Raw genomic sequence first — 12908 nt, forward strand, 5'->3', positions numbered from 1 at the left:
CCTCAGGCCAGGCTGTGCCAGGGGCAGAGAGAGCTGCCCACCCTGGCCATGCCCTGGACCAACAGGTGGTACTTGGTGCACACGGTCAGGGTGGGACCCCATGCTGTCACTCAGTGACTGTGGCCAGGTCATTTTACCTGAGTCCCAGGGGCTTCATTCCAAAAAATAAGAACATTAAGGGCCACTCTGTCCCTAGACTGCAGCATAAGGGTTGGCGGGAGGATGCACTGAAAGCCAGTGCCTGGCAGAGTGGCAAGCAGAACTGCGTCTCCAACCTGCAATGTCCCAGTGGCCACTGCCCCAGCCAAGCGCCCACGACTCCTTCTGTAAATGGGGGTGCAGCCCACCCACTGCCTCACAGGCTCCTCCCCACACTCCGGCCCTTGAGAAGACTCAAGGAGACACTGCTCCAGCCACACCCGCCATCGGCAAGGGCCGGAGGTTCTCTTGGGCACATTCACTGATTTCTACGTTAATTACTGGTTAATTAATTATTCCTCTCCTTCCCTCTGAGGCAACTGAGTCTGGCAGGCCCCTCAGGAGTCTCCACAAAGACCCCGGGGCGAAGGGTCCAGCAGGCTCCTTCCCCAAACAGGGGCCAAGGCCTTCTTGGCCAGCACAGACCAGGACACAGAAGGAAAGGACAGTTGGTGGCCGTGACAAGAGAGGGTTGAGCAACACCCTGTAAAGGATTGAGGATCTGGCCTGTCTTCTTTCTAGCCCTGAAGTTCTCTGATCCTCAGCTCCCAGGGGGCAGGAGGGGGCCCGCGACACTCTAGCCCAGAGTGGGGAAGCCCCTCGTAGGGAGCAGGAGATGCTGGTCACATCCCCTGAGGCTGGCTCAGGACTCCCGTTGGCACCCAGGGTCACGACCCTGCCGTGGCCTGCCCAGCCTGGCTGAAACCCAAGCCAGAGAGAGGGTCCCAGGCCAGCCAGTCCCGTCTTAGTGGGATTCCGCTGTGGTCCCAGCAAGCTTCCTGCTAGAGTCAGTAAAACGTGGCTGTCCTCTGTTCCTGGAAGACGGCCGAACAGGAGCCAGTGACCTGGGCTTTCCTGACCAGCCCACCCAGCGGGCTGCCACAGCAGGGCCTCACCAGCTCCTTCCCTCCGCCTGAGTTCTCCCCACTCCTGAGCTGGGACCCGAGCCTCCTGGCCCCCGAGGACCAGACCCAGGGTTCAGCACAGTGCTGGGCACGCTGGGGGTGCCCAGTGGACATGAGTGGACATGTCCCCTAGAGGAAATGGGGGGTGCCTGGTGACTGAGGGACCAAATCTACAACCGAAGGAGGACTATAGACAAAGATCACTTCCTCAGGGTCTCTAGGGATCCCCAAAGAAACACGTGTGGGGTATGTGTGTGTGTGTGTGTGTGTGTATGTGTGTGTGTGTGTGACTGTGAACGGGTGCCTCTGTGATAATGGGCACCACCAGCTATGTGTGGGCTCTCCCTGCTTGTGACTCTATGAGTGTGCCCACCAGAGAGAGCTGGAGCCTGTGTGTGGTGTGTGTGGTGGGTGTGTGTGGTGGGTGTGTGTGTGGTGTGTGCGGTGTGTGGTATGTCCAGTGTATGTGTGTGTGGTGTGTGTGGTGTGTGTGGGTGTGGTGTGTGCGGTATATGAGTGTGTGGTGTGGTGTGTGTGGTGTGTGGTATGTGTGGTGTGTGTGATATGTGGTGTGTGTGGGTGTGGTGTAGTGGGTGTGGCGTGTGTGTGTGGTGTGTGTGGTGTGTAGTATGTGTGGTGTGTATGGTGTGGTGTGTGTGGTGTGTGTGTGGTGTGTATGGGTGTGGTGTGGTGTGTGTGGTGTGTGTGTGGTGTGTGTGGTATATGGTGTGTGTGGTGTGTGTGGTGTGCGTGGTGTGTGTGTGTGGTGTGTGGTGTGTGTGCATGTGGTGTGGTGTGTGTGGTGTGTGTAGTGTGTGGTGTGTGTGGTGTGTGTGTGTGGTGTGTGTGGTGTGTGGTGTGTGTGGATGTGGTGTGGTGTGTGTGGTGTGTGGTGGGTGTGGTGTGTGGTGTGTGTAGTGTGGTGTGGTGTGAGTGGTGTGTGGTATGTGTGTGTGGTGTGTGTGGTGTGTGGTGTGTGTAGTGTGGTGTGGTGTGAGTGGTGTGTGGTGTGTGGGTGTGGTGTGTGTAGTGTGGTGTGAGTGGTGTGTGGTGTGTGGTGTGTGTGTGTGTGTGTGTGTGTGTGTGACACCCTGTCCATCCTGTGATCCGCTTCCCGCCTCCCCAGCCTTGAGTCATCCTCAGCTCCGTCCTGTGACCTTTCACCCAGGCATTCGGTAGCTGCCTGTAGTGTCCTGCCTGCCCCCCCCCCTGCGCTCTCACCTCCCTCCACCCCCCACTCCTCGGTTGAGTGAACACTTGTTAAATCATTACATGGGCTAAACTTTGGTTTTGTGGGTTTTCCTCTTTTCCGCAAAGGATCAAGATTCACATTTCCTGTCTGCCCAAGCCCCTCCCCCGGGCGCCCTGTTAGGGGTTCTGGTTGTCACACCACGGTTTGCTACGGAAACTCAGGTGGCCTTAGTCTGTTTTGTGTTGCAAGACACCTGAGGCTGGGCTCATTGGCTGAACGGAGATTGACTGGCTCACAGCTACGGAGGCTCAAGGCCGTGGTGCCAGTCTCTGCCTGGCTCTGGTGAGGCCTCCTGGCCGATGGAGCCCTGTGCACGAGTGGCCGAGTGGCCATTGGCGTCTGCAGAGGAGGGACCCAGGGAGTTCCCAGGGGCACTTACACACCCATTCCTGCAGGACCTAGTCCAGTCCCATAAGACCCGCCCACTCGGTGAGACCCTGGGAACAGACAGGCCCCAGTCACCTCCCTCTCTGCCCCACCCCTTGGCGGTCCCACCACCCAACACCACATGCTGGGGGCCAAGTTTCCAGCACAGGAACCTTTGGGGACAAAGCTTACCCAGGCCATAGCAGCAGGGTGACAGCACCCACCCCACAGAGTCCTAAAGTCCTCAGGACATGGCCCTCAGGAGGTCCTCCTGAGATGACTGCCTCACAGGAATAGGGCAGCCCTGGGGCCACTCGCTATGGCCTCAGCAGGCCACTCGACCTGCCTGAGGACAGTGGGCCTCCTCAGCCGTCCCCCAAACCCAGCATCCACGTCCTGTTGCAGGTGGACATCAAGACCCAGCTGAGCTCCGTGTCACCCGGTGTGGCAGGCGGTGCCCAGCCCTGGTGACTGCACCAGCCTGGACCCATTCCTGTTGCCTGGGAGCCGTGGTCCTGGCCACGCTCTGGAGTGCCCTTAGCAGTGACTTGGAGTCAGACTTCAACCACCGACTTGACTTTCTACCTGAGTTATGGTTCTTTTTATCTTTTCTAAGAAAAGCTCACCAAATGTCCAGCCTTATGATTTCCCCAAAACACATCTGTCCTTACAAAGTGCACAGGCGTCATGACGCCCACCCAGGTTCTCCTCGGTGGCGGCCAGGCCTGCGGGGGTCCTGGCACCAGGCCCTTACCACGGAGCAGCTCCGGTCTCCTCGCGGTGGCATCTCTGTCTGCCTGGCCAAGCAGCAGGAGAGAGCCATATATATATATATTTTTTTTCCAACTTGGTAAAATACACACACAGTTCACGCCTTCCACCATCTTGAGTTTGAATTCCATACTGTAAGGACACCAACCTCCAGAGCCCGTCATCTTACAAAACTGAGTCTCAGGACTACTAAACAACCCCCTGCTCCCTCCCCCCAGCACCCTGGAGCCCTCTGTCCTCAATGATCTATGGTGGCTTTGGAAGTGGAATCCTACGGTGTCCCTCCTCGGAGGACTTGCTTCACTTAGCATAACGCCTTCGAGGCCCATCCACTGGCAGCAGGCAGCAGGATTCCTCCCTGTTGAGGGCTGAATAATATTCCATCGTGTGTCTGTACCATCTTCTGTTTCTGTCTCCACCAGGGGTCCTGGGTTGCGTCCAGCCCTGGGCTATGGTGCACAGTGTTGCTGTGGACCTGGGTGTGCAGGTACCTGTGCCCTCCCTGCTTTCAAACTTGGGGAATCTACACAGAAGCAGGGTTGCTTGGCAACTCCACTATTTACTTTGGGGGGCCCAACATGTTCCTTTCCACGGCAGCTACACCGTCCTTCATACCCACCAACGCACACGTTCTAATTTCTGCACATCAGCACCAGTACTCTTTCTGGAAGTTTCTGGGGTTTTGTTTGTTTCGCTGATTGCAGCCACCCTAAGGGGCGTGAGGGCCGATCTCGTGTGCCTTTGATTGGCATTTCCCTGATGGTTAGCGATGTGGCTCAGGAGGTCACCCTTGAACCATGAAACCAAACGGGGGATTCTCCACCCCCACCACCTCCTGGACCACACGAGGCTATGGCCTTCACTCACTCACACATGCACTTCGGGGCTGTGCTGAGCTTCTGACAGATGTTTAGAAGAAACACAGCCCCAAAGCCATGACCTTGAGGAGACCCGCTGTGGGGAGGCATCTAAATGCCACATGGAGAAGAATCCAAATGGCTATCGAATATGCGAAAAAAAATTCTTTACCTTCACTGGTCACCACAAAACTGTCTTTAAACATGAGGAGGACTCTTTTTTTAATTTTGTGCCTCACCTTTTGGGAAGGACTTCAAAGGCTGACCAGGATACACATATCAGCTCTGACAGCTGTGCAAACTTACACACATCACTCACTCTCTCTGAGACTCTATTTATTCACCTGCATGAAGCAGGTAAAAGCACAGGAGCACAAACCTCACAGGGACGAGGTAAGGATTCAGTGTGGGTCGTGCTTAGCACTGGGCCTGGTCCCCACTGAGTGCTCAGGACACATTGTTAGCTCTTGTGCCCCATCCCTGTCCTGGCATGTTATCCAGGGGGGCTGTGGGTCTGCCCACTGAGCAGGGGTGAGATGAGGGCCTCTTGTTTGGGATGCTTGGGGGAGGGATTGAGAGAGATTAGGGGGCCCTGAATCTCTGTCCCCCGAGCCACGCTTGTCTGCCGCTGCCTTCCATACTCGTGTGTCCCAGGGTCTCCAGTCAGGGCCAAGTCTCCCCACCAGGGGCAAGACAGTCACTGTCCAGCAGCTGAGGCCCAGGACTAGAGTGTCCACTCCGGTCACCAGGCCCGGACCCAGGGGCCCTTAGCAGGAAGCCAGTGCTTCAGGGGGTATGAGCCAGCCCTTGGCTGGGCTGGGAGCCTGGGCTCTTCTCGGCCCTTAACTGGCCCTGACCTCTCCACTCCACAGCCTGGAAAGCGGTGCATGGATCAGGGGTTCTCAAACCAGGGCCTGAGGGTCCTCGGGTTTCTGGGCCGCCAGCCCCCTCTGCTCCCATCCCCCTCATCCCCTAAACCCTGGGATCCTGGCTAAGTCCCAGCTAAATGAGGAGAGGAGCCCAGGGCACACGCCGAGAGCTCTGGGCGAGCAGGCCTGGTGCCATCCAGCAGGCCTGGGCAGGACAGTTCACCCAGACCAGCCTCAGTTTGCCCCCGTAATCTGGAAACCATGCGAGAGCACGTCTCTGTCAGACCCCTTCAGGAGCAGGTGGCCCTCTGCATCACACATCCGTGAAGCCAAGCACCGTCACCAACAACGCTCAGGAACGATAAGGACCTGAGATCCTGCACCCACTGAGCTGCGTGGAGTCCGCGGCAGACACTGGGCTGTTCTGTGTAAAGAACTCCAGCGCCTGCAGATTTGGGGACCCGAGGGGTCCTGGAGCCACTCCCCTGGGGACACAAGGGACTCCTCCGGACAAGGCTGCACATTCCGAGCACTTGGTATCGTACCGGGCACACGACGAGCATCCCGGGAACGTGATCCAGCACCGTGACTACTGAAAGGACCAGCCACACGTTGACCCAGGCCACCAACAGGGTTTGCCACGGTGTCCCCGATCGAGTGAGTCCTAGCACCCCTGGCCATCCGCTCGTCTGGGATCCCTGGGTCCTGGGCTCCAGGCCTGCGATCCACCCTGATGAACGAGGAGTGGGTCCCACCCCATCACCGACCAGCTGGGTGACCTTGGGTAAGTCATCTCCCCTCTCCAGGGCTGTGGGAACACGGTGTTATGACAGCCTGGGGGTGTGCAGGGACTAGAACAGCACCCAACACCCAAGAAACGACCAACACATGCTGTCACTGAGTCCAGCTGGGGGGAGCACTTGGGGTGTTTTCAATCATGTTGGGGGGGGTGGGCGCCCTCTAGTGGTGGAGCCCCGCCGAGTGAGTGCCACCGCCTTCAGCCTCCGGGGAGGAGGTAGCCAAAGGAGGACAGTGGACTTAGATCTTGGAGGGGGATCTTATTGGGACTGTGGGTGAGTTCCAATGCTAGGTCACCAGAGCTGAGCCCAGGACCAGTGATCCATACACAGGTTTGACCAGAAGGGCAGAATGGAAAGTTCTGGCTTAGGGCTGGGGCTGTGGCTCAAGCGGTAGCGCGCTCGCCTGGCATGCGTGCAGCCCGGGTTCAATCCTCAGCACCACATACCAACAAAGATGTTGTGTCCGCCGAAAACTAAAAAATAAATATTAAAAATTCTCTCTCTCTCTCTCTCTCTCCTCTCTCACTCTCTCTTTAAAAAAAAAAAAAAAGAAAAAAAAGAAAGTTCTGGCTTAGGTTCCAATGAACTCCGCAAAGAAGGAATGGGCAGAGCCCACCAATGAGCTGAGAGGCAAGCGTGAGGACCCCAGGAAGGTCCCACTCTCTCATCTTCCACTGGGAGACACACCTCTCCTCCATCCTCCTGTTCCACTCACAGATGAGAAAGCTGAGGCCCAGAGAGTGAAGGGACTCTCCTGAGGTCACACAGCACATCCAGGGCAGAACACAGGCCAGACAGGTCCAGTGCAATCTGCCTCATGCTGCCAAGTCAGCCCGGCCCAGCCAGGCAATGAGAAGCAGAGGACATTTCATTGAATCATAGAGGGAAGTTTCGAAGAAGGGAAAAGCATCAGGCGGAGTTCCCAGGGCTGGAGCCGTGCCCAGCCAGTCCCAGGGCTCAGGGAGGGTGGGAATGACGCAGCCTGGGCCCGTGGAGGTCTCAGGAGCACCATTCGCCGGGAATATGCAGGCAGCATCAGCCAGGAGGGTTGCAGAGGCGCCGGGAAGGAAGGCCCAGCCCCGGCCCAGGCTGACTCCAAGGGGCTCTGTGCGTGGGCAGAGTGCGCTTGGGATCTCCTTGTCTCACAGTCCACACACGCACGTGCACACGCATACGCACACCCACAGAAGCAGGCAAGGAGCTGCGCAGAGCTCTTGAGTGGAGACAGAAGCCCCGACAGCAAGGAAGGGGTCAGCTTAGAGCAGAGAAATCCCCAGAGACCCATGAGAGGGGCGGCCAGGAGCAGTGGTCCAGGCCCAGCTGTGGGCTGAGGCCCCGGTCAAGGCCATGGACACGATCAGTTCTCTTCTCCACTCAGAAAGGCCGCTTCCTCCTCAACCTGGGGGGCCGATCCTGCTGTGTCTGATTTCAGCTCAGCTGAGATTCGCCTCCCGTTTGTTAATCACAGAGGAGGAAGCTGAGACTCAGAGACAGAAAGGGGCTGCAGAGCCATTTCTACCCAGCACGACTCTCCATCCCTCCATTTGATTTATCCTCCCCTCCTCCCCCTCCTCCTCCTCCTCCCCTCTCCTCCTCCCCCTCCTCCCCTCCTCCCCCTCCTCTCCCTCCTCCCCCTCCCCTCCTCCCCCTCCCCTCCTCCCCCTCCTCCCCCTCCTCCCCTCTCCCTCCTCCCCCTCCTCTCCCTCCCCTTCTCCTCCTCCTCTCCCTCCTCCCCCTCCTCTCCCTCCCCTCCTCCCCCTCCTTCCCTCCTCCCCCTCCTCTCTCTCCTCCCCTCCTCCCCCTCCTCTCCCTCCTCTCCTCCTCCCCCTCTCCCTCCTCCCCCTCCTCTCCCTCCTCCCCCTCCCCTCCTCCCCTCCTCCCCCTCCTCCCCTCCTCTTCCTCCCCCTCCTCCCCCTCCTCTCCCTCCCCCTCCTCTTCCACCTCCCCTCCTCCTCCTCCCCCTCCTCCCCCTCCTCTCCCTCCCCCTCCTCTTCCACCTCCCCTCCTCCTCCTCCCCCTCCTCCCCTCCTCCCCCTCCCCTTCCCCTCCTCCTCCTCCCAATGCTGGTGATGGAACCCAGGCTCACACATGCCAGGCAAGTGTTCTGCAGGTGCTCTCCCTCGGAGGTCCCACCCCCTCCCCTGGCTTCATACCTTGAGAGCCATGGAATTAGGCTACTGGGACAAGAGAGGCAATTCTGTTCACCACGTGCCTCCAGAACGCTCTAGAGGTGCTAGCCATAGCCCACCATCCAGCACTGACCAACCACCAGGACCCAGGAACTGTGTGCTCCCAGGACTACAGAGTGAGGTGAGGCACAGAGACAAACAGAGGGCAGACGCTGGCGCCAGCTGGATCCAGGTTCAAATTCTGCCTCTGCTGGCTATGCGCTGTGAGACCTGAACGTGTTGTTTAAATCTCAGCTGCCCTGCTTCCTGACCTGCCCAGAAGGTGTTATGTCCACTGCAGAGAGCGTTAAGGGTGGGTTATGGGGGTGAAGAGCTGCCCTTTGGGTATCCTTTGGGATTGGGTCCTGCTCAGTCACTGACTGACCTGGTCCTCTCGTGACCCTCTGCTACAGGGTTATTGACAGCTGCATTTGCTGGTAAGAAAGCTGGGACTAGACGAAGAGGGGACTTGAACTCAGCCCGTCTGGTCCCCAAACACCACACTACACTGTTCACTTATAACACAGGAAAAAGACCTCAGATGTGCCCTGGGGCTCCAGGGCTCGGTTTGAGAGGAAGTGACAGGCGGGGTTCCTTCAGACCCATCAGACACCCAGCCTGGGAGACCCACAGGAAACTGACTCAGGAGAGGGCTCCGGGTGGGCTCTGGGCTCCCCCACAAAATCATCTACTCTTCATCGGCACGGAGGCACTCCTCTGGGCCAGGCTCAGGACTGGACACTCTGGACAGGGACCGCGCTCCACAGCCACTCGGGGAGCAGGGCCTGCTCCCAGACACCAGGATGGAGAGGAGGCAGGAAACAAGGGCATGCGTCCCAGGGGAGGCCACTCACTGCCTGGTCAGGAAGCACTCAGACCAGACCCCCGCCCCACCTGGGAGGCTGAGGTCTCCCATCACCCTAGCCCAGCCCTGGAGCTGCCCCTTTAAGAGGTCTGGCTGGGCCCTTTAAAAGGAGAGATGGCTGAGGCTGCTTCCCACCATGTGCCCTCTCCAGCTGCAGCTGCAAGAGTCCTGGCTGCTAGACCAGGCTAAGCGGGGACCAGGGAGCCCCCTGCTCCTCCCTTGACCTCCCAGCCACCCCTCCGCCCACCAGCCCAGGTCCCTGTGCCTGGGTCAGGCCCCTCCACAGCCCAGTTGTCCCACCGGCTCTTGACCGTTCCCTGGCTGGACTCCTGGCTGGGCTGCCCCCGCCCTTCCCTTCCCGCTCCGTGCTTGGCAGCAGGGGGAGAGTCTGTTCCCGAGCAGGGCCCAGGGGGCCGGCCAAGGCCAGCGAGTGCAAGGGGGCGGAGGGCAGTGCTGTCTAAAGGGAACCCCTTCCCCACGGCGCCAGCTCCACCCGCCACTGGGGTGTGGGGCCAGGGCCGGCAGGAAGCAGGACCAGCCTGGACTTGAATGCTAGAAGCATCTATCTGCACAGACGACTGAAGCAAGGGGCTAGGCTTCTAGAAGAACAGACTAGCCAGGAAGAGTCCAGGCTCCTGCAAGGACAGAAAGGCCCTGTCTGGCTTCCATCAGAAGGGCTCGCGGCCACAGGTCCCCGCGAGCATCCTCGCTGCACCTAACACTATGCTAGGCACCTTACAGCCCTGAGACCAGTCCACACCTGTGTCTGCCCTCCTTCCCAATCAGTGGCAACCACGGCACCCACCTAGTACCTGGAGAGCTGTGGGGGGAGCACCGGCAGTAGGCTTCTCTCCATCGCCACGTGTTCCTCCCCATGGGCCTGCTTGCTCTGCCCTGGCCCCAGCCCGGTGTCATCAGTCCCTCGGGAGCCCCAGCTGGGGGTCCCTGAGCTTCCTTGGTAGTGGAAAAGTCCCTCCTCCCCTCTCTGCCACCCTCCTACCTGCTGGGAACCGGTCAGCAGAGGACGCACAGGGCCATGGTGTAGCTTCTTGCAGAAAGAATCAGGCTCCCTGGGACTGTCCCAGGGCATTCTTGTGCTGTCACCCACCTGAATCAAAGTGAGGTGGCAAGGGGCCACTGAGAAGGGACGGCCTCCCAGACCTGTGCCAGGAGGCCCAAGGTCAAGTCTGTGCCAGTCACTTGTGGGCAGAGTGGCCTGGGCCCTCCCGCTGCCCTCCTGTCTGGGAGGTGGGCTGCGTGGCAAGGCTGGAGCGCAGGCCTTCGCGGCCTGGACTGAGAGGGGCCGGGAAGGCGATGGGGCCCTCGAGGCTGCCCCCGCCTTTGTTTGCTTTATGGAGTAAAAGAAAACACTTTGAACATTTTATGGGGATTTGGGGAGGGGGGAGGGGTCAGGAGGAGGCTTCATCCAAGAGAAACAGCCTCAGAGGAGGAGGATCGGCCAAGAAAACCCGAGGGCAGGGCCAGGAGGGTTCTCGAGCTCAGCCCCATAAGAGCTGGAGCAGAGGCAGGAGCCGGGAGCCAGAGAGAGGCCACAGAAAGAGACCCCTGGGCTGTGGGTCCCTGCCATAGCAGCAAGGCAGTCCCCTGCCCCTGCAGTGGCCTGAGGCCACCGGAAGCCCCGCCTCTCCTCCTAGGGCAGGTCCATCCATCCTGTCCACCATCAGAGTCTCACCCACTCACTCTCGGGTTAGTAGAGGACAGACTCTCAGGGGAGCCCACCAGAGACGGAGGCCAGGGGTGGTTGCTGAGGACCCCACCAAGAAGGGGTGGGTTTGGGCCCACCACCAAAGGCGGGTGGAGGGCACCAGGTGGAGGAGCAGGAGGGAAGGCCAGGACCTGGTGCTCCTGATGGGCGGGGAGGCCCGGGAAGGGAAGCCGCATCCCAGCAGGCCAGCCGTCCCCAGCAGGACCCTCACTGCTGCGGGCCCTCACCACTGCCCCAGGCGGGAGCCACGTGGGTACCCAGCACTCCCTGGGGCCCTCTTCTCCAAGCTTCCAGAGGGTCTCTAGTGAGACCCCAGCTGGGACCCCTCCCACCCGGCCAGGGAAACCCTCAAAGGCCATCTCTCCCACCCCTGGAAACCCACCTTCTGCTTCCTCCTCGAGGGTCGCAGATGTCCTCTGGATCCTGCCCTCAGAGGCCAAGGTCTTGCAATTCAAGCTCAGAGATCATCAGAGCAGCTGGGAGACTGCAGGGTAGTTTTCGCACGGAGGAGGAGGCGGCGGCAGCAAGTGAGGAGATGAACAGAGGCCTGGGAATGGGCGGCCGGGCTCCCCTCCCGCATCCTGGTCACCCTCGGGGCCCCCAGCAGCAGCGAGGGCTCCCCCGCAGGGGCCCTGGGATTCCAGGGGTGTCCCCAGATGCACCCTGGTTCCCCCAGGGTGGAGCATGGTTCCCAAGCCCTAAAGGGTCTTTCAGCCAACTGTGTGATTATCCCCAGGGGAATCCCAAGGGCCCTTGTCTCAAATTAGCACCTGAAGACATTAAAAACCGCCAGATCAGCACTGCCGCTGGGAAGGCTGGCTGCCGCCCAGGACGCCAGGGGAAAGAGCAAGACTGGGAGCAGCTCTCCACTGAACTCCTCCACCTGGGGCAGCCTCTCTGGACTTCTGCATAATGATAATAAGTTGATACTGATATAGTGAGAGTTATAGTTTATGGAGAGCTTACTGCTGTCCAGGTTCTGGGCTAAACACAGGACGATTCTATGAAGCAAGTCGGTTTTCACCTCTTTACAGATTAGGGAACTAAACTCAGAGAAGTAACTTGCCGGAGGTGACCAAGCAACAAAGAAAAGAATGAGGACTCTGACCCAGCCACTCCGACTCTAGGACTCCACAGACAGCAGACTTAACTTCTGTGCTGTATGGCACAGTGCTTTTGTGTACTCATTGAACAAATGCAGAACATCTTCTTGGGCTGGGCAAAGGACATCAAGAGAGAAATCGTGTTACAGCCCTCAAGGAGCGTCCAATCTAATGGGCAAGAAGATAAATAACGTATGGTAGTGCAATGTTATTGCTATTATTATAGATGAATATAAGATCTTGGATGTATTAGTCAGGCTATTTAATGCAAGCTGCTTTAACAAATAGCCCCAGCATCTCATGGTCTTAACAAGACATCACATGGTGCAATGCATTGTCGGGGCTTCTGCTCTGTGCAAGTGTTCCAAGATCTAGGCCTCCTTGGAGTCTTTTACTGCAATCCTCTACTAGAAGTCAGTCAATAAGCAAAAGAGAGACATCACAGAGGGCTGCATGAACATTTTACAGTCTGTACCCAAAACCATGCCTTGCTTGCTTGTATTCCACTGGCTAGAGGCAGTCACAACACCTGCACTTACCTGCAAGGGCAGTTGGGAACTAATGCAGTACTGAGGAGTAGGTACCTAACAGGTGTCTGTCACAATGGGGGAGACAAAGGAGAAAGCAGCAAAGTCTATGTGGCTGAGCAGGTGAGGATCAGTCTGGGACCAGTGGTGCAGTGGGCGGTGACCAGGACATCCTGGGTGAACTGGAGCAGGTCTGGAGTTTGGAAAATTAGAGGAAGTGACCGGGCAGGTGACTAGGGAAAGAGCCACAGAGATGGCACCTGCGCTCTGATCCCAGATCTGTGCACTATGGGCCCCACAGGCACAGCCCCTAGTGCAGCGTCCTCGTGGGTAAAATGGCCTCTAGAGCATCCGCCGGAGGTAAGAGGCGCAGTCAGCACATGCAGGAGACACTCTCTAAGCAGAGGCCATCCCTGCCCTGGTGGACCCTTGAGTCCACACCCTAGCCGGTTACCCTGGAGGAAAACATTTCATCCGATGGCCACCACTCCCAGCCCTGAG

At 58.6% G+C, this 12908-nt stretch overlaps 1 long non-coding RNA gene across 1 annotated transcript in view; it reads right to left on the minus strand.

Moving 5' to 3' along the window:
* Window positions 1–6514, minus strand: part of LOC308645641 — a 48083-nt gene extending 41569 nt beyond the window's left edge. Inside the window, exon 1 of the long non-coding RNA XR_014021252.1 lies at window positions 5764–6514. This is a non-coding gene — a long non-coding RNA (uncharacterized lncRNA). The remainder of the gene's footprint in view (window positions 1–5763) is intronic.
* Window positions 6515–12908: the final 6394 nt, after the last annotated feature.

Source organism: Spermophilus citellus (genome assembly GCF_964194105.1).
Source record: "Spermophilus citellus genome assembly, chromosome: 1".
In the NCBI taxonomy this organism is placed as follows: domain Eukaryota; kingdom Metazoa; phylum Chordata; class Mammalia; order Rodentia; family Sciuridae; genus Spermophilus; species Spermophilus citellus.